This window comes from Felis catus, chromosome C2, assembly GCF_018350175.1.
Source record: "Felis catus isolate Fca126 chromosome C2, F.catus_Fca126_mat1.0, whole genome shotgun sequence".
Lineage (NCBI taxonomy): Eukaryota > Metazoa > Chordata > Mammalia > Carnivora > Felidae > Felis > Felis catus.
Window position 1 is genome coordinate 135606010 of NC_058376.1, and position 26272 is coordinate 135632281.

The window sequence follows — 26272 nt, forward strand, 5'->3', positions numbered from 1 at the left end:
AAAGCCCTTACCTCTCGAGGATTCTGCATGATAGTCTGAGTACCATCAGAATGGGGACTTTGCCCGGTTCTGGATTGATTTTCAGCTCCTAGAATAATAGGCACTCCTCACATATTTGTTGAATAAATTAATGTATGTATGTTCATGAAGTATATAAGAGTAAGAGTGTCTAAATGTAATTTGGTGCTTAATCATTATTCCCTTCTTGTCCCCTCCCAGAAATTAGTATGGGCACTGCCTCTTTCTGACCCCCAGGCTCAAGATGGAGGGTCCATCTGTCTTCACATATTACAGAAGTATATAAATGAAGGAAACACCACTGAACTGACTCCTTTGATGTAGAAGACTATGCCTGAAAATGACAGTATTATGGGTTGAAGTACTGTTAGAAAACAATCGTTCAATGTTCCAAATGGTTTCCCAGGACTGTTAATAGGAACAATGTGGGAGTAAAAACATGTCAAGTCCAAAAATGTGGGGGAACACTGCCTTGAACAGGCTTCTTTCCTCTGGGACGACTCAAAGCCTTTTGTATCCATATCTACCTATGTGAATTCTCCAAGAGGGGAATAGAATACACAGTTTCCCAAACATATTTGATCAGAGAACCGTTTGGTCATAGAATATCTAATGGACCTTGCATTGGGAAATGTGGATCTAATCATTAGCTAGTTGAGTAGACACAAAACAAAAAGGATTTATTTTTATAGGACAGTAAAATGCTTTTTTAGGTCAGGGAAGGCTTATTTACGAATAAGATGTGGAGTTCTCGCAACCCAAGACAGTCATTGAGGAAATTTCATTCCAATGAAGCACTTAAATGAGTGAAAACAAATGAACATAAAATAAGTATATAATAACACCTTGGGAAAATTAAACATCTCTCCATTTAACATCTGTCACATAGATAATCGTAGCAACTAGATTGATTATGGGAGAGGAACCTGGAAGTTTAAAAGGGAAGCAGCTGAGTTTGCTTGTATCACTTGCAAAGGGACTACTTTCTTTGGCAGATTGATATTGCACAAAGGTTTGAAGTTTCATTAGAGAAGGATGGTTGGGTAGCACAACAGTATGTTACAGAATATGTGTGTGTAATCAGACAGTACATTGCATTAGACTGTCAGAGAGTGTAAGGGTATCATACATGCATTCTGGATTGTACTATGCCTTAAGTGACATCTTTTCGCAGGGAAACGATAACCATCGTGGCCCATCTATAATAATGAAAATATGATCAGCACATTACATGTAGAATGGTAGATGGATTTTCTTCATCGTAACTGGGATTTTCCCCCCATTGTGAAATTTTATAATGCTTCCGTATCTATTGTAATTTTGAAAAGCATACATGTTTGCATTTTTTTAAAGGTCTGGTTATGTATAATGGAAGATTTTTTTTTAAAAAATGAACAAAGCCAAGTAGCACAACAAATCTCCTAAGTTAATTTTTTTAACTTAAATTCTGTGTCAAGGGGTGCCCACACCTGGAGATTATATTCTCTTCTTTAAATGTAAACTTCCTGCTGAAAGCAGGTCAGAGTTAACAGCTGGATCAACTTGGAAAGTTTTTTTTTTAACAATTAGTTTTATGTTCTTTTAAATAATTGCTTCATTATATTTTGTACATCTGTGCAGGGGTCTGATGATGACATTGGTAAATTTCCAAATAGATGTAAAACTGGGGAATACCAGTTGAGCAATAATAGAACCCACCTGTGGGTGAGAAAAGAGACTTTATACAGTATTACCCCCCACCACCACCACCAAATGTCTCAAACAAAAGAACTGATTCTGCTCTGTGAGGACATGTTTCTGCTTCAGGTGAGAATATCAGACACTGTGTTTTTAAAGAAGATAGGCTGTAGGTAGTTCAGAAGAGACCAACAAAAATGATAAAAGGTCTGGAAAACAAGACCTATGAGAGAAGGTTAAGAGCATGGGAATATTCATTCTAGTTGAAGGAGGCTGAGGGGAGATATAACTGTCTACCTAAAAGTTAAATGATGTTACAAGCAGAAGAGGCATTAATTATTAGTAGAAGTAGAACAGGGCAATTAGAAGAACAGAGCTACACCCATTCTACCTAATATTAGGAACAATTTTTGTAACACAGAGTACATTCATATGATGGAGTTGAGTGCCAGGAAAGTCTAAGGCTTTAGCAGCTGTAGATTCAAGAGGGAGTTTGTAGCAAATCCTTCTGAATGATAGGAAGAACACTGAAATCAGTCTGTGGCCTGAAAAATGGGTTAGAACTTAGCTCTTCTGTTGCAAATGATCACATGAATTCTTCATTGTTGTAATGATTTGTTCAGTCGGGAAGGAAAGGTGTTTGAGGGCATTCGTAGATCCATAAATCATTCCTAAGGGACAAGCATCAAAATTCAGAATAAACGTATTCTTAAATACTTAAATTACAAATGGCTGATGTGTTCAATAGAGAAGCAAAATCAACAAATACAAGAGCTTTGTATAGCCTTGATTTTCTTTAGGAAACTACACTGGAATGGGTTTTAGGTGGAGTTCATCCCACTGCCAACCCCAAGTAGGGGTATGGGACTTAGTTCTGGCCATGAATGTGCATTAAACCCCAGGTTTAATGGCATTGGCATTAAATGGAATTGGCATTGAAAGCCACTCTTCAGTCTTATGTTGGAGCTGTTAGAAGCAGGACCTCCTCTTTTCTGTGATACTTCTCTGCTGATAGAAAGTAACCTGGGGTTGTTACAGGTCATCTTGCCACTATATGGAAAATTTGCCTTGGAACGAAGGGGAAAAGTAAGGCGGAAGACAAAGAAGGAACTAATACATTCTTAGAATAGTATGTGAACCCCTTGATACAGCCATGCCTGCAGGTGGATATTCCTGGACTTTTATATGAACCAATAAATTCCTTTCAGCTATGGTTCTTCACAGTAGTATTTTTTTTAAAGCAAAGATCTCTGCCTCATAGAACATACTTTCTAGAGTGCAGAAACAGGCAATAAGCAATAAGCCTAATTAAACAGCAAATCATATAGACTGGTAGATGGCAAATGCTGTGGAAAAAAAAAAGTAGAGCAGGGCAAGAAGTCGGGGTGAGAGTGGGAGCAGGACAGTGAAGAACAACTTTAAAAACGAGTGGCCAACCTTGGACCCTCTGAGAAGGTGACATCTGAGCAAAGACATGAGGATGTGAGGGGCATCTGGAGAAAGAGTATTCCAGAAAGTATTCCAGAAAGTCTAGACCTTAAGACAGGAGATTAATAAAGGGATCTAAGCAACAAGAGCACCTGTGCCCTACCTTCCTTTCTCAGACAGAAGCATACTAATTTCTTTTCAGCCATATTTCAGTTGGACTTAGCCAGTTACTCATTAATAAAGGGTACAATTTCATGCTCAAAAGAGAGTTCTAGATTTTAAGAGCTGAAGTTTAAAATATACTTTATATATATATATATATATATATATATATATATATATATATAAAAAATTCTTCATGTGCATGTGTATAAAAACTTTAATTTTTCTCGGTCCCACTGATGGATAAAGTTTCCAAAAATGAGATATTTGCCCTTTGCTTTACTTTTAAAGAATAAACCAAAATTTAATCTGTGTACAATGATTCCACAATCAGAGTTTAGAATATTTTCTAAACAACCACTTAGAACAAACTATACTAAGTAAGGAACTATCAGCCTTAACAGAAGCAATCCTGGCAAACAATTATTTTCATTGCAGCACTGACAATTATGTAAATGTGTCTGGAACAGCATTGGGCACCTAATTATGACATCTAATTATGCCAATTTATTTATACACCTCCTTGAACAACATTTTATTTATAACTCCCCCATTCATTCAAAGACAAGATAAAGTAAGGAGACATCAGCCATAGATGATTGCCTCATCTTTGCCTTATGAACACAGCTAATCTATACGAACCTGAACAATCTGGGGTATGGCTTGTTCATATGAGAATTTGCTTTTTGCCCAGTCACTTTTGGATTTCAGAAGGTGAACAGAAGTGACCGTGGCTCTGGCTGAAGAATTGATAACATTAGCTATCCTAGCAGGTAACTGCTAGCAGAGAGAGCTCTCCCGTCTCATCTGACTTAGGCAAAAAAATCAACGTTGGTAATTCCTTCTACTAAGGATGAGCAGATTATTCTATTCTAAACTACAAATGGAGTAAGAATAACTCAAGAAATTAATATTGCCACCATATCATAGAATCATTTTCTACCATTTAGATGGTTCATTTCTTTTTCTTCTTTTTCTTTGTTCTTTTCTTTCTAGAACCCAATGACATTTCCTGGAATTAAACGGCATTTCTTGACTTCGGTAGAAGAAAGTTATGATATAATCTATCTCAGCTCAACTCCCTAGGAGCAGACCCTGGGATAAGGATTATTGTACTGAGTGTTTACTGGGAGAGTGCCCTCAAATAAAGAGTGAAGGAAGCAGTGTACGGCCGGGGAAGGAACCAAGCAAAGAAGCGAAGACAATTAGAGATCAGCTCCAGCCTTCACATGTGGAGCTCTGGAGCATGAGTTGCACTATGGAGCTGGGCCCACCTTGAGGCAAGGGAGCTGATGTTTGGTAAGTCAGGAGGATCTGGTCATCGGTCTGGCTCTGACAGCGGTGATGGAGGGGACGGGAATGAGGTCTGGGTTGGGTAGCCTCCCAGACCAGCAGGTCCCCATTTGACCCAGGGAAATTCCCCCCAGCCTACAGGGGAATGGGCACACCAAGGGATCTAGATGAGGCACAAAACAGCAACCTCTACAGGACCCCAGCAAATGGGCAGTCGGCACATCAATTGGATGGTTTTAAGGAGTTTCAAGATTGACCCTTATATCACTAGAATGGATTTCAGTTTCAGAGATGTGAAGTTAAACCTCTAGTGAAGTTTTTTCTCATTCTTGACATGCTGGGGTGATGCTGAAAAAGGCTAAAAATACGGGCAATTCTAGGCCTTTGTTTATCTGTAATGAGATTAGAAGATACGTCATTTCTCGGGTCTAAGCCTCTCCAATTCTAAATGACTTTTGAAGAACTTTTGCTTTTCAGAATGTGTGTTTTGCTCTGCTATCCTAAAATACCTAATTTTTGCCTGCATATTGCATAGCCGAGAAACCAGAGTGGCATAAAGGGCTCTGCCCTGCTCTGAGGTTGCATCCAGACACTGAGACTCAGTGTGGTCTGCAGCCCAGAAGCATTAGCTGGGAGCTTGTTGGAAATGCAGGCCCCAGCTCAGACCTAGTGAACCAAGAACTGCCTTTTCACAAAGGTCCACGGGAGATTCGCGTGCATATTAAAGTTTCTTGTCATGAACTGATAACTGGACGAGCCCTTCAAAACGTGGGGAACTTGGGCTAGAGAGGGAGTGGGGAAGGGACTGGTCGTTAAGAACTGAATGAGTTAAAATCTCCCCTAACCACTGAAATGGAGCCATTCTCTGACCAGGTAAGTCTGCCTTGACTGGGGCGAGCCTAAGTCACCCATTTGTCATCTTCGCGTTCAGCTGAGAAAAAAAAAAAAAAAAACCCAAACTGTGTAAGATGTTAGCCTTTATTCCCTATCCTAGACCTCTCCTGGCCCCTGTTTTGGCAAGTCAGCCGAGGCTAGTGGTGAGACTATTCAACAGTATCTACTACAACTCAGAAAACTTTTCCTGGGTTGCAGAAAGCAGGAAACCAAATTGCGTTTTGACTGCCAAGGAGGGAAGGAGTGAATCATTCTCGTTCTATGGATGCCAAATCATCAATCATTTTAAATTAATTCTCAGTCCCCCTGACACTTGGGAAGAACCAAAAGACACTTGAGAACATGTTCTGGAGAAAACCTGGGGTGTAAGAGCTGTTACTTGCAAGGGGTACCCCCTCAAGAAGTGAATATTCCACACCCATTGATCAAGCTAAGGATTGCCAATCAGTCTGCAGTTCTTTACAGTATGTGATATTTGGCGGGATTCATGGGAACTCTGTAGGCCTGAGGGCACCCATATATTCCACACAGTTCTTTTCAAAATATTATCAACTCTGTAAACGATGCAAATGTGTGTGAGAGCCTATAAATTCTCCTGTTTTAAATATGATGCTGTCCCTTTGGGAGAATCTTATGGGCATAGATAATTACTTCTATATGGGGAATAATGAATCACATTTTTTGATTCATATCTACACTCTTCTGGCAGCTCTCTGGCATAAATCATGTGTAAATGAATGAAATGTTTTCTGAATTTTACTAGCTTAGACATAGTGTACCTCAAACTCAGAAAATATGTGTAAGACAAGGTAAGGTAGACTATTTCTGCCCTACCCATTCCATTTCTCTCTGACGTATGAGACACAAAACAATAGATTGGACCAATCTCCCATGTCACTTGAGAAACATGTCCCAAAGCAGGACTTTCCACTGTTCAACAGCCTAGGACAAGATCTATTAGGGGTGGAAATGGATTATTAGAATTTTTTTTTTTTTAATTTCAGGGCGCCTGGATGGCTCAGTCGGTTAAGCGTCCGACTTCGGCTCAGGTCATGATCTCACAGTCTATGGGTTGGAGCCCCGCGTTTGGGCTCTGTGCTGACAGCCTGCTTCGGATTCTGTGTCTCCCTCTCTGTCTGTCCCTACCCCACTCATGCTCTGTCTCTCTCCATCACTCAAAAATGAATACATGTTTAAAAAAATTTTTTTAAGATTTTTCAAAAATTTCTAAAGTCCCCTTATGTTTTTAAAGAGATCACACAGCAGTCTTCATTTTCCAATGTCATGTAACACATCTTTTATTCAACCAACAACCATTTATTGTGCCCCTACTAAATGGCCTGCACTTGGCTAGCTTTCTGAGGCTTCCAAAAAAGATTAAGACCTTGTATCTGCTCTTAATGATATTAAAGTTTAATGGAGGAAACAATGAAACCAATATATAATTTTAAGTCAGGCAGGTCTCTATTAGATAAATGAACAAAGAACCGTAGATGTACAGAGGAGTAACTCTCCTGCCAAATCAGAGACGACTTCCCAAGGAGATGGTCATTAGGAGTCAGAACTGTCCAGGAGGATGAAGAGAATAAAAGCTTCCTAGACTGAAAGCAATATTTGAATCATACTAACGACAATAATAGCTAATATTTGTTGCAGATGCATCATGTGCCGGAGGCTGCTGAAGCACTTTACATGGATTAGCTTATTTTAACCCTCACAACATTCACATAAACTTTTCAATATTACTAGCTACATTTAATACCTGAGTAATTTGAGGCCCATAGACATTGATTTGTAAAAAAAAAAAAAAAAAAAAAAAAATTGCACTCATCGTCACGAAAAGATGTGAGATTCTTGTTTCCAAACACAACATCACAACAAGTCTGGTGGGAGCAGCTTCAGTGTGGCGTGCTGGGAGACAAAAGGAGACAAGATCACGAGGGACCTAGTTATCATGGTAAGAAGATTGGACTTTACCCTGTCAGAGATGGGGGCATCCTAAGGGTTTTAAAGCAGACAAATGGCATATAAGCTTAGTTTTTCAGTATAAAAGTTAGTGACCACATGGAGAAATCTGTCAGACTTGCTACATTGTATTAGAAAACTACTTGTATCGCTAGGACTGAGAAATCATACATGTCAGAACTAACGATAGTGAAATTGAGGGGGAAGAGGTATTTCTGAGGCAGTATGGGTAGGCGTTGAAGACTCATTGATTGGTGGGTTCTTTGGTTTACGTGAGGGGTTTCAATATGACTTTAAAATTTCTAGACTGTATCTCTAAATTATATTTCTATATTGGGTAGCTGTGTTTCCCCAAGAAGAAGAGCCAGCTTTAAGGGGACTATGTGGAGTTTTTGTACCTGGAGTTTCGTACCTGTGGAGTTTTGTACTAGGACAATTTGGGGACACCCACTTGAAGCCTTCTGGCAAATAATTGGAGATAAATGCATGTATGTACACTCATGCGTGCGCACACACACACACACACACACAGATGGACATTCAATCACTTATCTGGTCATTCAGTTAAGAACACTGTTGCGGGATCTAAATGATTCACATATCAAAGATCCTAAATAAATCAACAAGTATTTGTTGAACGAGTATCTAAATAATGTCAGCAAGAAAAAAGATGAAAGTCTATAGTTGAGGTAGGCTTTAATCCACATCCCCACTACTCTCCTTGATATTCTAGGAAAGATATTGTTGTCTTCTTTTCCAAATCTGAAACGTTGATTGATGAGGCAGATTAAACATGTTGCTTTTCTTTTTGTCATTTTTCACATTTTGCAGGTTGGGGGCAAGGTAAATGGAAGACATTCACTTTCATTCAGTGCTGTACAAAGGATATTCAGAAGGATGTAGAAATTAATCTACAGCTGCTCTAAGTTTGATATAAATCTTTAAACTAATGACTGTGTTGGAAAACTTGCTGTGATTGTTTTGAAGTTTCTCAAGAGTCACTTTTGTTTTATTATAAAAGTCACAGCCATATCCCAGGGCTTCCCATTTCTTCTGAGGCAAGGAATGGAAAGCAGTCATGGACCAAAGAACAAACTGAGGGTTGATGGGGGGGTGGGGGAGAGGGGAAAGTGGGTGATGGGCATTGAGGAGGGCACCTGTTGGGATGAGCACTGGATGTTGTATGGAAACCAATGTGACAATAAATTATATATATATATATATATATATATATATATATATATATATGAATTCAAAAAGTATTCATTCCATAAGAGATCTTGTAAGGGAAGACTTCTGCAGATTTTAAAGAGTTTACTGGCTCCTTGGATGCCCTAAAGATGGGTAAATCTCATGGTAAAAGCTATTAAGTTTTTAAATTTTTTTTAATGTTTACTTGTTTCTGAGAGAGAGAGAAAGAGACAGAGTGCAAGCGGGGTAGGGCAGAGAGAGAGGGAGACACAGAATCCAAAACAGGCTCCAAGCTCTGCACTGTCAGCACAGAGCCCCACACAGGGCTCGAACTCGTGAACTGTGAGATCATGACCTGAGCTGAGGTCGGACGCTTAACTGACTGAGCCACCCAGGCACCCCAAAGCTATTAAGTTTTTTTTAAATGCATTCATTTATATTAAATACAGTTGTAGCGTGGAGGTGGGGCTCCACGTCCTACCTGTATGGTAGGTAGGGCCTAGCGTGGAGGTAGGGCCTTTCAGTATCATCATGTTAATTGAACATCACACACCCACAAAGCCGAATAGAAATGAAAACCCCCTATTTCAGGGCAAAGATCTCTTCTCCCTTTTGTCACTCCTCCACCTCAGGGCCCACAGAGCAAATCTCCTGGAGACATAGCTCCGCAAGCAGTGTGGCCAACTACTATGAAGCAGAGAGAATAAGGCTCAGGAGAAATTCAAAGGTTAAAGAGGAGGAAGCAAATGGAGTGATGGAGAAACGGATTCAAATCAAGGCCAGCACTTTGAAAAACAACAGAAAGAAAATCTTAAGGGGGAAGCAAACCTCTTCCGGAAGGAAGGAATGTCCAAATGCTTACTACGAGGCAGAGAAATGTCTATTAAAAACAGCCGGCATTGATAATATGCATTCAGAGGGGATAACACGCTTCGGCTGAATATTTAAAGAAATCTACTCCCCGCTGAACTGATGAAAGAAAAAAGAAATGTGCTCTCTTTAAGGAGAAAAACATTCTTGTAAGGAATATGCTTACTAGTTTCCCTGTTGACTCCGTTTTAGCTTTATTTCTTTAGACTTGGTTTCTTGTCAGCACCTACAGGAAGAGGGTCTTGCTGTGTGGATGTGTATCTTAGCACAAAGAACAAAGGTTTTGAAACAGTCTGTGTTTCCGTCTGTGGGACGGATGTTCAGACTCTCTCTTTCTGCGTGTGTCGCCTTGGATAAATCTCTGACTTCTTAAGCCGCAGTTTTCTCATCAAATGAAAAAAGTAAGCCTCACAGACTTTTCTGAAGCTTAAATATGAACGGCCGGGGAGAAGGTACACTTGGTCCCATCAGATTCAGCTTTGAAAACGTTAGTTATCTCAAGCGTGGCTGCACCCTCAACCATTCTGAATCCGAAAAGCTGGTGTCAAGGCTTTTCCCAGCCAGCAGTTTGCAGCAGCCTGTGCTAGGGACACCGAAGGGCTAACTGAGGGAGAAAGAAACCTCCTTCTGGTCCAAATGAAGTGGGCTAAGAAGCTAGACTAGAAACAGATGAAGAAACAGAGTTTTTTGGGCCATCCATGACAGTTTCCATCCTGAAAGGTAACAAGATAGAGCGTGCATGACAGCACTGGGCAAGTGATAGCTCTGTGTAAACACGTGACATTGATAGTATTTCTAAAGCATCCAGAGAGAGGTATGACAGACCTCGCTATGCTGGCTTTGGGCAGTGTGCGTCTCTTAAATGCAGGTCAGATGCCTGAACCCCTACTTGACTCAAACTACTGAAGCTTCCATTATCTTCTTCATTGATCCAGAGAGGCAAACACAAATAAAATCCAAACGACTGTCTCCAACAACAAGGAATCTTTAAATGTGCGTCATTTGGCGGTGGCATTATCTTAAGACGATTATCCAGTGTATAAATGTTTATTGCATTGCTTTAAGATGCACAATGTAAGATTAACAATCATGGTGTTTTTTTGTATAAATGCAATATTTCTGCTATTGTGTTTGTGGAATTCAGCTAGATAATAATTGATTCCGTGACAGGGATTGGCTAATTTGCCAACAGTATAGTATAAAACACATTTATACAGTCAATTACACCCAAGTGCATGGCCTATTTGCTTTATAATTTCATAAACTTGCCAGCAATTTAAATAAAAAAGTTCCATTAAATTATCATATCATGTGATGGAATGATATTGCCAAGTATATTAAACCATGTGTGTTCAGCCAGAATTAATTAAATATTATTACTTTTTTCTTATTAACACATTGAACTTACCCTTCCTACTCTCTACTCGAAATAGAAGCCTATTAGTGAACAAAGTAAACTTAAGGGCAAAGTTTAAACATTTTCCTGAGGGTGTTTCATTAAGAACCCTGGTTCTTTTGTTTAAACATTTGCTCTTGGTAAATGTACTTGTATTGTGAAAATATTTTATGTTCTTAGATATGAATACTGGAAAAGTTTAAAGAATACCTTTACTTGAATTATTCAGGTATTCAAAAAGGAACATTTATGTCTTCAGCTTAGAGAAAGTCATGATATAAACCATTTCAGTATTATTTGTTTATGATTCTATTATTATTTGTGATTCCATGAATCTATCCAATCTTAGCAAGGGAAAGATACAAGTCTGGATAGTTTAGCAATTCAAAACCGAATAAAATATGATACTTTCCAATTCAGAAGATACCTGTTTCATATGAAATAAATTAACCAGGCCTCCTCAAGGGACTCATAGTTCAATAAATCTACAGCGAACAATAAGAATTAAACCCTTAATATTAAAGCCCTTGTTTTATTTTATGAAAAGCAAAACAGAGGTGAACTTCTCCCTGACATATACTAATTATACTCCTCAGATGCTCATGGTTACACACACTTTAACTTTTATTCTTTTTTTTTTTTTTTTTTTTTTTTGCCCATATCAAAATTTGCCAGGTTGCCCCACACTTACAACCATTTGGAATCACAAGGATTTTTTTGTTTTGTTTTGGTTTGTTTTTTTTTTTCCTTCTTCTTTTTCTTCTTTTTCTTCCTCTTGCTTTTTTATTCAGTGGTCTGGCTTTTATTTCTAAATAGTGTATGTTATTTGTTTCATTTGATAAATAGAAACAGAGTTTTGTTTTCTCTTATAAAACAAAACATACATATCAGTCTGAAGCAGACTGCGGCCATCAAAAGGTAAAGGGAGATTAAGTAGAAGCATAGCAAGGGCTCATAGAATGGCAGGTGGCTAGAGGATGAGGTTTAACAAATGGACAAGAACCAGGAATGTTCCAAGATCTGGACAGCAGGACCCACAGCAAGGGTCACCACATGGGAATGGTTGGGTTCCATGCCACCCCCACCCCTACAACAAACCTTACGGCTAACTCCTCCCCTGCCTTTGAGTTGCTCTCTTTAGCATCAAGTCCTGGAGAAAGAAGGTCACGTGTGTGCCTTACAGCTCTGGGTGGAAAGAGGGAGGATCCAGATGCCTTGACACCTTCTTGGGGATGAGAACTGTGCTCAGCCAGGAGGCACATGGCACACAACTGGGACTTCCCTCCAAAGGAAGATTAAAGGGAAAAGGGAAAAGTGGGTGTTTCAGTGCTACAACACAGCCCTAAAGTAGTAGATATAGACAATGCTTGAACAAAACTTGCCAATTGTGAGACCATTAGACAGTAGAGAAGTCAAGAAAATTAAAAAGGGGAAAATGCCTTCATAATTGGACTATCAGAGATTAACAGTTTGAACGGTTTCGCTTATCTCTCTCCAGTCTTTCGTATTTACACATAAAAGTATATCTTACTATATCATATTATGTCTAATATTCTACAACTGTATTCAAACTTTGAATATCAAATCTTAGCCTTTTCATTTTAATCTATATAGAGTCTTATCCACTCCATTTTTATGGCTTCCTAGTATTCCATTATTTGGGTTTTTGTAAGTTACTCAACTGATTTCCTACCGATGGGTACTGAGACGGTTTTTCATTTCCCCACTATTACAGACATCTCTGCACATTCGTCTGTGCCTTCTTCTGCAATTATTTCCCTAGGAATAATTCTCACAAGTGGAACTTTTAGGGCAAAGGACATCCTCATTTGAGAGATATTGCCAAATTGCCCTCCAGAAAGACAGTGACAATTTACACCCCCACAAACAGTATGTGAGATACAGTCATCGATATCATCAACTTCATCATTTTTCCCTTTTTAATCACCAGAAAGGTGTGAAAATAAACCCCACACTTACACATAAAGATTTATAATTACTAGCACTTACCTTAATAAGACAGTGCTTAAAATTGAGTAAGCATAACTTTCACAGCCTCCTCAGACTCAGCAGAAAAAAAATTATTGCAGATATTTAATCATTGTAGTGAAAAGAACTTACCTTGAATAACAGTGTAGACAGGAGTCTTTAACAGACTATATATTTTAGCTTGCTTCCCGTGTACTTTGTTAAACATAGTGTTCCTTATTTGATGTAGGTGACTTTAAATTTATATAATTGTACACATCAAAGCTATGAGTCAGCCAGAATTCTGTTTATTTGTGGTGGAATAATATAAAGACACTTGGCCAATAGAATTCGAGTTTCGACCCTCATCTTTTCCCTTTAACGTGGTTACTGAAAGTCCAACTTATTTTAATCATCACTTAGTAAAAAATCTTACATTTATGGAATCCTTATCCTTGAAGTTTCTTTGATGCTTATCTTGAAAACTTACAGTATTTCCAAAGCATTCCAGAACTCAGGGAAATTCTTGACAAGAGTAGACTGTACTAATGCCAAACCCGAAAATGTGAAGATTTTGCTTATTCGAATGAGTGGTGGTTTTGAATAAGGCAAAATCTATAATCTTAGTAAATATTACACACTATTATTAAAGAAGCAGAAAGGAATTGTGCTGGAGTTAATTAAGGCTTTAAGAAATGCCTGCTTTTATTGGCAAAAAAAAATTTTTTGTTGCAACAAGAAAACTAAAAATTAAGAGGATGGTTGGCAGGAATATTGATATGCTAATGGATAAACATGCTAATTTAGAAAAAACTAATCAGCAAAGACATTACTAATGGAAATGTACAGGAAAATGGCTAATGCTGTATGCAAACCTGGTATCTACAAAATTAAGAAGAAACCAGTTTTGTTTTCATAATTGTAACTTGAAAGTCGGGTCTTCTCTAACTAAGCTTTTCTGTAGAAAGATGCTGACAAACTTACTGGGTTCTAGGGGAGCTAATTCACGCACACACATACTGGGCATATGCGTGTTTGTAATTATTATCATTATATCCACTTATATCCAGTAGGGACTAAGACTTCTATTCACCCAGTCTCATGGAGTCTAGGTGGCAATCTTTTTATGAGAAAAGTAGGCAATCACTGCTTGGGTAAAACAGTCTCTGACTTGGATGGGCTTGAAGTGGGAACTCCATGGACACACGATACATATAATTTCTATTCTGCAGATAGATGTATATCTTCTGCAGAATTCCTTTCCCTTGTTTTCCCCTCTAAACTTAAAGATAGGCACTTAAATACCCATAGGTCCCAGGCTAATAATTTAATGAGTGCATTGGTGCAGGTGTAAGACATTAAGGAGTGGTAAGGGATTGAGACAAACTAGAGAACTAAGATTAGAGGGCAGATAATACCCAGTGGGAAAATTCCAGGCCAGAAAGAGCCCCCTGGTATTGCCAGATCTTCTGATTTAATGACATAAACTGGAAATATAAGCTTTTAAGTGAAATCTTCCCAAGTTGAAGAATGGTAAATCAGTCCACTCAGATTTAAAGCCACTCAACTATACATTTTTCTCCTCCCATCCTCATCCTCCGTGGTTTTTGTCTGAGTTCCAGGGAAATGGGAGGTGTGATGGCACTGAGGGAGGATTCTCATCCTGCCGTCAGACTGTGTACTCTCTGGCATCTGTTGATAGGCACAATTGCACCTAGTCCTCGGGGATGGCCAGCCCTCCATGTTGTCACCCACAAATGAGAATAAGAATGGAGGCACCCCCTTTTCAGTGAGCCTCCAAACATTTAATCCACTTTGCTCCATTTCTGACTGTTCTCTAACTAGCCTGTGTTATCTAGTTTGGGCTGGTGGCAATAAGTTATCCTGACCGATCCTGTGTCCTTTTGTGACTCTATTTTGGGTCAGCATCTTGGAATCTGATGCTTAAAAGATACAGGCTCTTGCTACTCAAAAGTGCTGATTTTCTCAAAACTATTACTCGTTTAACTTAGAATTACAGCACCTTCTTAGAAGTTCATGAGCCTAATGTTGTCAATTTCTTTTTTCAATTTTTGCAGTAGCAACCACTCCCCAAAGATAATATGTATCAATGTTTTAGAAGCTATTCTGCAAAAGGATATTGATTACTACATAAAAATATTATCCCATCTCACTAGCTATCATTGGATAATTTTATTTTTCCTTAGACATTCAAACTTCTTATTGATGATTGATAGTTACTTATAAGTTTAATGAAAGAGGGGCAACTTGGTGCAAATAAATACATTACTGGAGATGAGAACAGAAATGAAAATAAGAATCTGATTGGTAAATGTAGAAAATGCCCCTCCGTGATATCTGTACATTAGGTTTTACTCCATTGTATAAATACACCATACCTATAAAGGGCCTTCTTTGGAATGTAGAGTTACTTGGGGGTACATGCCAAAACTGTGTCTTCCAGTATAAAGAAAAACAGGTCCAGTCTTGACATTCCAAGAGTTACATTTTACTTGTCACCTCCAACATTAGTACCTCTGAATAAAGCAATTGTTAACTTTTGTCATTGGTGAGAATCAATAAAGGTCTTAAAGGCAACAGCCATGGGTGGAGGAAGACTGTTACTATTCAGGGTTGAATTCACCTTTCTTTAGGTCAGAATTCTTGCCTGGCAGCTTCTCTAACAATTGGTGAGTACCTTCGGTGTTTTTCAGAACTAAAACAGGATTTATCACTAAGAAATTAGCACCGAAGTAAGTTGGGGCAGTAAAAAGTAATAGGAAAGAGAGACTCTAAAGAACCACCTTGAGCTCTGCCTTAGCTTGGGTCCCTTTGAAAGCAGAGGCAAAAGAATGAGTTGGATATAGGTCATTTATTTGGGAAGTGATCCCAGGAAGCAGGAATGAGGGAACAGGGAGAGTAAGATGGGCAACTAGCACAAGTAATAACCTGTACATTACCAAGCTGGTTATTGCTGTGAGCAATTGGGGCTCAACCCAGCTGGGGACTTGTGAGCAAATGTATAGAAAGGTCATCAGAATCGTGCCTCCAAGGATCAGAGGCCTGGGCAAATATCCACCAACACCCACTCCTCATTACTTGAGGGATATCCATAGGGATGTTAACCCCCTCACTTCCAGGGAACATCTGCGTGCCTTCTGAGCATACTGTTTTGGCTGCAGGCAAAGTCCTAGGACAGAAAAACAGAGGTGCTGAGCTGGCTGATTGAGGTGGGATGTCGTAGGCATGCCCGGAACCACCTACCACAGCCGTGTGGATTGAGAATTGAGCTGAGGGGATATGACACAGTATACAAAACACATGTGACGAGAGCACCACACAGTTCTTGGATCTTTCCCTTATGGAATGACAGATTCGTGGTGTGGATAATGTGACAAAGGGAAGGATGTGAAGAAAGCCTCCCTGTCCACTAGTATCCTAAGTCAATATCACTTTCAGCATTGTAGTCTCAAACGACCTAATATGGCCTCCCCTTTGTTATTACTTTTCCTATTACTGTCTCGCTTCAGATGATGAAAATCTTCTCTGGTCTCCCAACCCAAACAAGAAAGTTTAGGATAACTTCTCAGAATCCAGTCACTTTCCGTATCTTGATCCAGTAGCCTTCATATCTCAAAAAACCTTCACCGTTTTCCCGCCACAGCCTCAGCGCCAGACATGGATGTCTGCTCTCATCCATTTACCTTTATCATGTGCCCCTTATTGTGACTTCAGTCTGGTGCATGGCAATGCCCCAGCACGAAGCACAGAACCCTAGCCCTAACCCTTTGTGGCACTCACCATGGTACGTGCCAGAGCATTTTGTCTCTGCACCTTGTATTATCATCTTTGCCTCTCTTCATAGCACAGATCACATCTCCATCCTTTTTAAAGCCCAGACCTGTCTGGAATTTGTTCAACTCTAGCTAATCTCCTCCCAATCCATCTTGAGAAGGTTTGTCCAATCCCTCTCTGACAAATGTCTTTAATATTTCACCGATTTAAACTTAGTGTTTCTGCCTTAAACCTCTCCCAGGACGTGGCCATTAACTCTTGCCCACGGTCAGGCCACCTTCCGGTCATTTCTACAGTCATTGAGTTTCAAAAATATAAGTGAGTAACTGAACAACCCAACTAAACCAGTTGACTGTAACTCATGCAAACAGAGAGCTCCTGTGATTCTCTACCCGTTGTCTTGCCAAGTTTGTCATGGTCAACATATTTTTCCAATTATTTATAGTTTTCTATTTGTTGTTATCCAAAAGGTGGGGGGTAATGTTTTTCTTAAAATTTATATTGGAAGTCTTTTTTTTTTTTTTTCTTTTTCACTCTGGACAGTTGCATTGCTCTGCCTCCTAAGTGCATAACTAATTCTTGTATTGTACAACTAAGTACTTTATAGAGTGCCACTTTTCAAACACGATTTGAAGAAACTTAGAACAGGGGCGCCTGGGTGGCTCAGTCAGTTAAGCACCGACTCTTGGTTTCTGCTCAGGTCATGATCTCACGGTTTATGAGTTCAAGTCGGGCTCTGCACTGGCAGCACGGAGCCTGCTTGGGATTCTCTCTCTCCCTCTGTCCCTCCCCAACTCGTGCTGTCTGTCTCTCTCAAAATAAACTGACAAAAATTATTTTGAATGAAGAAACTTGGAACAAATAATATATATCCAGTAGGAGTAAGAAAAGCAAAGAAAGAGGAAACAAGATCCGAGGAGGGATAAGAGGGAAATGGTTAAACTGGGCACAAAGATCAACACAGCTCTAATGAAGGAGCAAATCTGGATGACCTCTCCAGAATCTGGCCTATCTTCTGTACTATTAGAAAGAAGAGGGCATGTTCATTCTTTAAGCGGAAACAGTTTCTCCTGGCACTAAGTTCTAATAAGTGTATGCAACCTAACACAGGTTAGAGTAATGGCACGGTAAGTAATGCCCCGATAAACATTTTGCAAGGAAAACAGAGGTTCTTCCCATGTGGTTTGCTTGCTTTCTTTCTTTCTTTCTTTCTTTCTTTCTTTCTTTCTTTCTCCTTTATTTTAGAGAGGAGAGAGCAAGCAGGGGAGAAGGAGAGCGGGGGAAAGAGAGAGAGAGAGAGAGAGAGAGAGTCTTAAGCAAGACCTGGGATCATGACCTGAGCCAAAATCAAGAGTCAGACACTCGACCGACTGAGCCACCCAGGTGCCCCCTCATATGGCTCTTTCTTACGATGACTCTGATAGAAGCTGAGGCCTTAAGACCAAATGTGTGTGAAGGAACAAAGCAAATTCTCTAACGTTCAAATAAATAGCTGTTCCTCGGCTTACATCAATCCACACACAGAATTTAGAAAAATATCAGAAGTGTTGGAATACGCACAGTTTTAATTTTCTTCTTTTTAGAGCAAAATAGGACACACTTATTTTAAAAATAGGAAATAATAAAAATTTAAGTTTCATTCCCACGGCTATCTTACACCAACATTAAGTTTGGTACGTATCCATTCCTTCAGGCCATCTCCCATTTCTTTTCTCTCTCTCCCTATAAAAACACATAGAGTTTTTATGCTTAAAATATCATATTATATACATATGCTTTAATTGGTTTACTCACACAGTATACTATTTCTCTATTACGCTATTTTTTTGTCCGAAAGCATTTTTCCCCCCTGGCAAATCCTCTGCTAGGATCTGCAGGAGAAAAAGTGAAAATGAAATAAGTGTTTTGACCAGTAGATAAAAACATGAGCTTTAGATTTTGGGGTGCAGCTAAGTATGACCTCCCTTGTTGCTCATTTGGTGATCTTAGACATATAAGCTTTTACACCTCAGTTTCTTCATCGGCACAGTGGGAATGATAATAGCATACCACCTTTCACGCAGGACTTTCAGTAAGCTTAAATGAAATATTGGAATGGTAAGAATAGCCCTCCCAGACGGAAAGATCTCGTTCCCTTTAGAAAGCTGACTAGTTGGTGGTAGATAAGATGTTCCGCTGGGAAAATTGACAAGGGCACTCCACTTCCACACAGATCCCCCCACGAAATCTGCAGATAAAGCCCCATTTTATTCTGGAAGGAGATTTGGATTCTCCTCATAAGGGTCTTTATAACAGCTTGACTAAGAGACCCAGCACTCTAGACCACCAAGTACGGTATAAACAGTGTTAAAACGGACGGTTTTTAGAGATGTTATTACCAGTTGTCAACCTTCCACGTAAAGAAATCACTAAAAGGCCCCATAGATACGCTAGTCATGACCAAGAAAGGTTTTTCACAAAGATGCTCTCATTTGACTCCTATGAGGCCTCTGTGAGGTATTGTTTATATTATTTTTATTTTACAGAGGGGAAAACTGAAGGTGCCGAGTGAGCTGATACTTGAACAAGGACACAGAGCTAATGCAAACTAGATCTGGGACACAAACCTGGGTGTTTGGATTTGGAAATCTACGCTGCTGCCATTTCACCGTAGAAAACTCGAACAATTGGGGCGCGTGGGTGGCTCAGTCGGTTAAGCGTGGGACTTCAGCTCAGGTCACGATCTCGTGATCCGTGAGTTGGAGCCCCGCGTCGGGCTCTGGGCTGATGGCTCAGAGCCTGGAGCCTGCTTCGGATTGTGTGTCTCCCTCTCTCTCTCTGCCCCTCCCCCGTTCGTGCTCTGTCTCTCCCTGTCTCAAAAATAAATAAACGTTAAAAAAAAATTTTTTTAAGAAAACTCGAACAATGTCAGACTAACACGAATTTTTAAGTTATCATTGTATTGCAGAGTCGAATTAATCAACAGGCGGATTAGTTGGTGTATCTGAAGAACTGCAAGTGAAATCTCATAGCAATCTTAGTCCGTTTTAAAATATGCATTCATCAGTCTGAAACTTTCTGATGATTTACATTTTTACACCTGAATTTAGCAGACGTTTGGACTGTAAGGACAGGGAGGTCAATTTCAAGACTGCCAGCTCATTGAATCCTGCTATCCCCTCTGGGAAGTTCGTATTGGTACAGGGTGCAGCAGTTCACACAGTGGGCCTAATGGCATTGGTATCGGTTAGAAGCTGGCTGTTTGCAAATGTGATTCCAGGTGCTGGTTCTTCATCCAGTCATCCCTTGCTGGTTCGATGCTGTGTTGCCCTACCAGTCTTTTCTCTACATCTTCTCCCCTCGGAGTTGATGTCAACCAGAATTTTCCTTATCATCATCTAGCGGTAGAAGACAGAATCAACAAACAGTTGGACATTTTCTTAGATAGCTTTGCCCTTGGAATTTCCTTCTCCAGAAGCTCCTTTAGGCGGTGCTTTAACTCCTGGTCAAATATCCCTCCCACTGATTAAAAGATTGGAAAGTTCAGGGACTCATGATAGAAAGAACATCTGGAAATCTTTTCCTCCTTCCCTCCTTCCCTCTTTCCACCTCTTTTCACTTTCCCTCTCTCCCTTACTCCATTCCATTCTATTCCAGTTCAGTCCAGTCTACTTTCCTTCCCCCCCTTTCTTCCTCCCCTCTCCTCTCCTCCCTTTCTCATCTCCCCCTTCCTCGGTGTCTCTCACTCTTATGCAAGCAGGAACACGCGCGCGCACACACACACACACACACACACACACACACACACACACACATCCTTAACTTTTCCTTAGACATCTCAGAGCAAACTTGCTGGAAGACTTAAGGCTAAATCAAAAGTGAATAAATGTTTCTTTTACTGGGAACTTTAACTTTTTCTTTGAAGTTTAATTTAGTTCCTGAATGTTAAAGACGATATATTTGATATCTGTAAATCTGTCTGTACTCGTCTGTGCATGTGAATATATATACATGAGCAAAATGAAAAAAAGAAAAAAATCTCCCAAACTTCTGCTTTGACTGCAAGATTAGAGGTTCTAACTTCTTGATTATTCCTTAACAAGAACATTTTAGAGAAATCAGTATCTTTTGTCCTCATTCCATATAGATTACTGCAGTTTGCAGACAGCCCTTTTTGCATATTATGTAAATAGAAAGTTACATTAACAACACTGTAGGTAATGTAGGAACATTTTTTTTAATTTCTCTTTTTTTCTGGTAAAAAGAGCTTCTGATTAAGAGCTGTGAATGCTGTTCATCTTTAATTCCATGCTGACTCCCCAAGTGCTGTCTAGGATGCCTCAAATACTTTTTGTGAAACCATCAGGCTGCCATTTGCATTCAGCGCTACCTATCCTAAAAGGTCGCAACTTAGCCCAATGGAGGACCTGTAGACTTTTGAACGTATCCCACTGAGTTACCTAGGTGAGGGCTAAAGTTGTGTGCTGTTGGGGGTGGGGCTGTAGAAATAAAATCTAGTATCCAAAGGTAGCATTTTTGTAAGTGTGTTGGGAAGCTGAGAGGCGGTGGGTGAAAGCAGACTTTGAGAGCACTTCGGAGCTGGATAAATAAGCTCTAGCTTCAACAGAGAACAGGAGGGAGTGGGAGAGGGAAAGAGCGCCTTGATGCTCTTTACTGGGTGTGTCAAGTTATATGTACATAAATAGAGTCAGTGCTTATGTCCATGCATGCTGCGAATTTTGCAAAATATTAGAATAATGAAATGCTATTTGATAGCTGGATAGATGACTCCGTTTAAGAAGTAAACAGAGAGACTTCCTGAAGGTATTTCCAAACTCGCCCCCAAGGACAATGCAACAACAGCTATAAAAAGCTTCATTGTGGAGACTGGTTTTAATTGTTAGCGGAAAAGAAACATTCAGCTTGCAAACTAAATTGGTGGCCCTGGTCCCTGACTCACCAGAAACTGGAGAGATGTGGTCCCACCCCAGTACTGGTTTTTCCAAGGTCCTCAAAATCTTATGGAAGTGAATGATCCACCAGCTTTTCTAAAAGTATGACTTCTACCTTAATGCAGAGAAGAAAGTTGCTCTGTTGAGCACAGTCTAAGTGTCTGATTATAATTCATATAGCTACAAAAATTATATGGTTCATCAGTTGATGAGAGTGTCTCACCTTAAGAAGTTACTAATATTTCTCTCCTTGAGCGAATAGTTTGTAATGTTTCTATCCTACCAACGTCGAATGGGTTCCTCCATGCTCTTTTTGGAAATGTTTGTTGTGATAGCATGTGACACAATTTACTTATTATTGTGGCAGTAGAAATTTAATGTGATTGAAAGCCATCAAAAGGCATAGCATCTGAATGTCAAACATGACTTGTATCTGTAATTCCAGGCAAGGATTTGGATGCCTGTTGACTTTCTTCCTCATCCACATGATTTTTTTTCCCCTTTCCACTAAGTGGCACTGTGTTATTTGCATTTTTCTGTTCAGGTCAAAATATCCGAACATTTGGAATGCCGGTATGAAAACCAGTTTAAAGCTTTGCTGTAAATTTCTGCTAAATAGGTTGGATGGAAAAAAAATACGCAGCAATTAAATTTTTATAAGAAAAAACTCCCATGAAGCTTACTCCTTTCTGTATTTAACTCTTTCCCACTTTTTCTTTCCAGCTCCATTAGCCTCCAAATAAGCACACCATATTATATATGTCGAAGGAAGTTTTATTTAGACTTATAAGGGCTGATCTATTCCCATACTGTTTAAATTAATGTTCAAAAAAGAATTCAAACCACATTCTAACATTTGGACTATGTAAGAAGGAAACAGATTTTTCGGGAAAAAAAAAAGATGTTGTTTTAGCTAGGCAGAATGGGCTGTAGGAACATAGACACGTGCAGACGGATTTCTAAATGTGTGTATTATCTGATAAGATCTGGGCTGCTCGTGTGTCAATTCAGAAAGTCAATGAGTGCAGGAGCAGAAGTACTTTCCTTCCTTTCTTCTTTCCTTCCTTCCTTCCATCCTTCATGCCTTCCATCCTTCCTGCCTTCCTTCTTCCCTTTTTATTTCCTTTTTTTCTTTATTTTACTTTTTCCCCTCCTCCTCCACTTCCTTGTCTTCTTCTAACAGCTTGGAATTTACTTTTATCTCAGCCACCTGCAGCCTAAGGCTTGGAAACACTTTGGTTCTTCACCTAACCGGTTACTTTTCAGACCAAATTAGCTCCAGGCATGCAGGATGACTTTGAATAAAGAAACTAGAGTCTCTTGAAATAGAATGGCCTCGATTTGCATTAGAGTAACATTTTGAGAATTAAGTTCTGATCACCCTCTCCAAATTCAGCACACCATTGACAGACAGCATGCTTTGTTAGGTTGGCGTCTATACAATCATCCCACAGCAAAAAATAGTGATGGAATAAAAAACATAGCTACTGACTTTGTGTGTGAGTGGCCACCTTTAGTTTTCAATACAATAGGTTTTTCCAGTCTCTCAAGTGCAGCAAAAACACTGCCAGATAAAGAAGCATAAATGCAACCTTGGAAAGGGTTGTGAGGCCAAAATGCTATGTATATGTGTAATTGTGTGTGTGTGTGTGTGTGTGTGTGTGTGTGTGTGTGCAGAGCCAGTTCTGTTTGAAACTAATGAATTACATTTCAATTAGCCAGCTTTTAGCAGCAGTTACTTTCTTTGGTGTGTTGGCTTCTATTTGTAGCACGTATGGTAATATATTTTTTCTCATAAACGAGGTGTATTTTTTAATCAGAAAAAGAAAAGAAATTAGTGAGCCAGAAAAATGTCAAAGTCTATGGTTTTTTTTAAAATATATCACCTTCTAGAGAATAGCACCACTCTCTCGTCCACGTGCAAAATATTATACCATTGCCTTTGAAATTAGCTAACATTCAAAAGGAGAATGAATTTACAGATTTCCTCAAGCAAATGGATTACAGGGAACCCGGAATGGCAGTGAAACCAGCGCCGTGCCATGAGCTAGCGTCACCAAGGAGTGAGAAAGACTGCCCTGATGCCCTCACTGGAGGACAAAGACTGGCAGGGTGGTGGAGAGTTGGCATGCATCCCTTGGCACTGAGTCCTTTGGGATGATCTTCAAGCAGGAAGTGCTGTATTGAGATGCTTTAATTTCCTTATAATAGATTTGTGAAGATTCACAGACCGTTCATGACTCTGAAAGAGCCTACGTAACCCATTTCATCTTGTCCAAACTAGCCTTTCCCAAACTTGTTTCATCTTGTAACCCTTTTTGCACACCGCGTGTACTGCAGTCCCACTGAACTAGTCTGACAGTCAGGATAGGCCAGGTTACGCTGAGGTGACAAAGAGCCTCCCAAATCTCAATGGTTTATTTCAACACACGTTTATTTTCTGCTGATAGTCCATGCCTGGCACATCCTTAAGGATCAGCAGGAGTGTTGTGTTCGCTGTAGCTTCTCATGGACCAAACCCGAAGAAAGACCTAGCACATAAAGTGGGTCAGTGGTCATGCTAGAGGAAAAGAAAGCTCTGGAAAGTCTCATGTATCTATCAACCATCAAATACCCTGGGTCAGAGGTGACTCACAGCCCTTCTGATCACAATTAATTGTGCAGAACTGGTCAGATTGTTCTGTGCAAACACAAGGGGGCAGGAAATATAATCTTAACTTGCGTCCAAAAGGCAGAGATTGTAAAATAATCTGGGAATAGCATTAAAAACTACCATATCTAGTATTTTTCAGAATATATGTTAAGACTTTCTGGACAATTTATGTCTTTTAGATGCTTCAAAACCCATTGTGCATTTTTTCCAAGATCGAGAAGAGTTGCACCTGGGAGAAAGGGAAGAGAGATTACAGCACGGTAGTATATTGGAAATACTTCAATTATGTGAGCAACACCTTTTACACTTGAGCTTCAGAAGAGCTGAGTTAGGGGACGAGGGCATCGATTATGATAAGGGTTGTTTCCGTTTGAGAAAATCGAGACAAGTGTGATGGCTCTGCGGGCTGATACGGTATCCAAATGGCCTTTGTAAATCAGAAGGAAATGCTGGGATATGGGAAATGTGAACGGGTTCAAAATTCGAGACAGCTGGATTAGCAAGAATTATCACCGCCAGTTTTATTCTGAACTCTATCAGATTTTTCCAGGACTTGTCCAAGTATTGGGGAGATTATTCAACAGGAATACAGTGAGAAGTAAATCTCACTAACAAAAATGTGGCGGAGGGGGGGGAACCCAGTTTGGGTGAGGTACCATGAGGTGACAACTTGTTTCATAAATATCTTGAGAGCTTCTGGCCACTGGAAGCAGTGAACACGAATCATTAAGGAAAAAACTCATACGGTGCCATTGGAGAGAAAATTTCAACCTATCACTTCAGCCTCCAAAAAGACAGCTAAAAGTAAGAAGAAAAAAATAAAAATAAATTCTGCCCTTTTTATGTGCTGTTGGACTCCTGTTGAGGAAAATAAATTCTGATGTAGTGCCGCCCGCCTCAGAAAGAAGGATGGGGGCACGGAATGACGTTTTACAGCCTTGTCTGGGTTGTCAGTGTAGGTGGGGCGCCAGGCTGTGGGGGCAGGTTATGCCACGACAGCCACCAGCAAGCCACAAGCCACTCTGTCTTGCCCATTCCACGTCCTGCCTCACCCCTGTCGCCCCCCAGCCCCCAAATCTGCCGTAATTAGCCTTCCGAGGCTCACATTGCCACAGCCACACGCCTCAGGCATTATCTCCTATCTGTGGTATTATGTGCTGTAATCCCACAGCTAAATGCGGTAACCCAAATTTCACAGAGACTCCGTAGCAGGCTTGCTAAGATAACCCATCTCGGTATGTGGGGTGCCAGGTCGCATGGAGCCTGTAGGCTTGGAGCGCTATGGATGCTTTGTGTAGATTCATCCTACGCACCCTATAGCTTACCCATCCTTCCAGAGATCACAGGAACCCTAAATAGCAAATATGGCATCCTAACTAGAACACCACCTGTTTTGTGCAAGTATACATGGGCTTCTGCCACCCGGCTGCTTCTCTCTGTCTCTCTGTCTCTCCGTCTCTCCGTCTCTCTGTCTCTCTCCCTCTCTCTCTTTCTCTGTCTCGCTCCCTCTCTCTCTTTCTCTGTCTCTCTCCCTCTCTCTATGGAGAAGAGACAAACTTCAAAATCCGTCTCTGTTGTCTGGCTTATGAAAGAGACATAAAACCAGGAGACACAGGCTCATGGTCTGCACCCAGGCCAAGAGTACCTGTGCCACCTACGCAACAGTGACCTACATATATCTGTCACACATCATGCGCCTAAATATGCTCGCAGGTGCTGGGAGCCTAGGCAATAAAGATCGTTGCTTGACAAGCCTTTTTGTTCCACATTTTAGATTTTTTTTTTGTGGTTGTTTGTTGTCACAAGAAATATATATATTCTCTGTCTCTTTCTCTCTCTCTCTCTGTCTGTCTGTCTCTCTCTCTCTCTCTCTGTCTCTCTCTCTCTGCTGTAGGATTGCTTAGAAACATGCGGGTTTTGACATATGCTTTTACCTGAAAATGTATCTACTCCTGCTGCTTTATTGGACCCCCTAATTACTTGTAAAAAAATAATAATAAATTGGGCAGGTGTTTGCTCTTCCAGTTGATT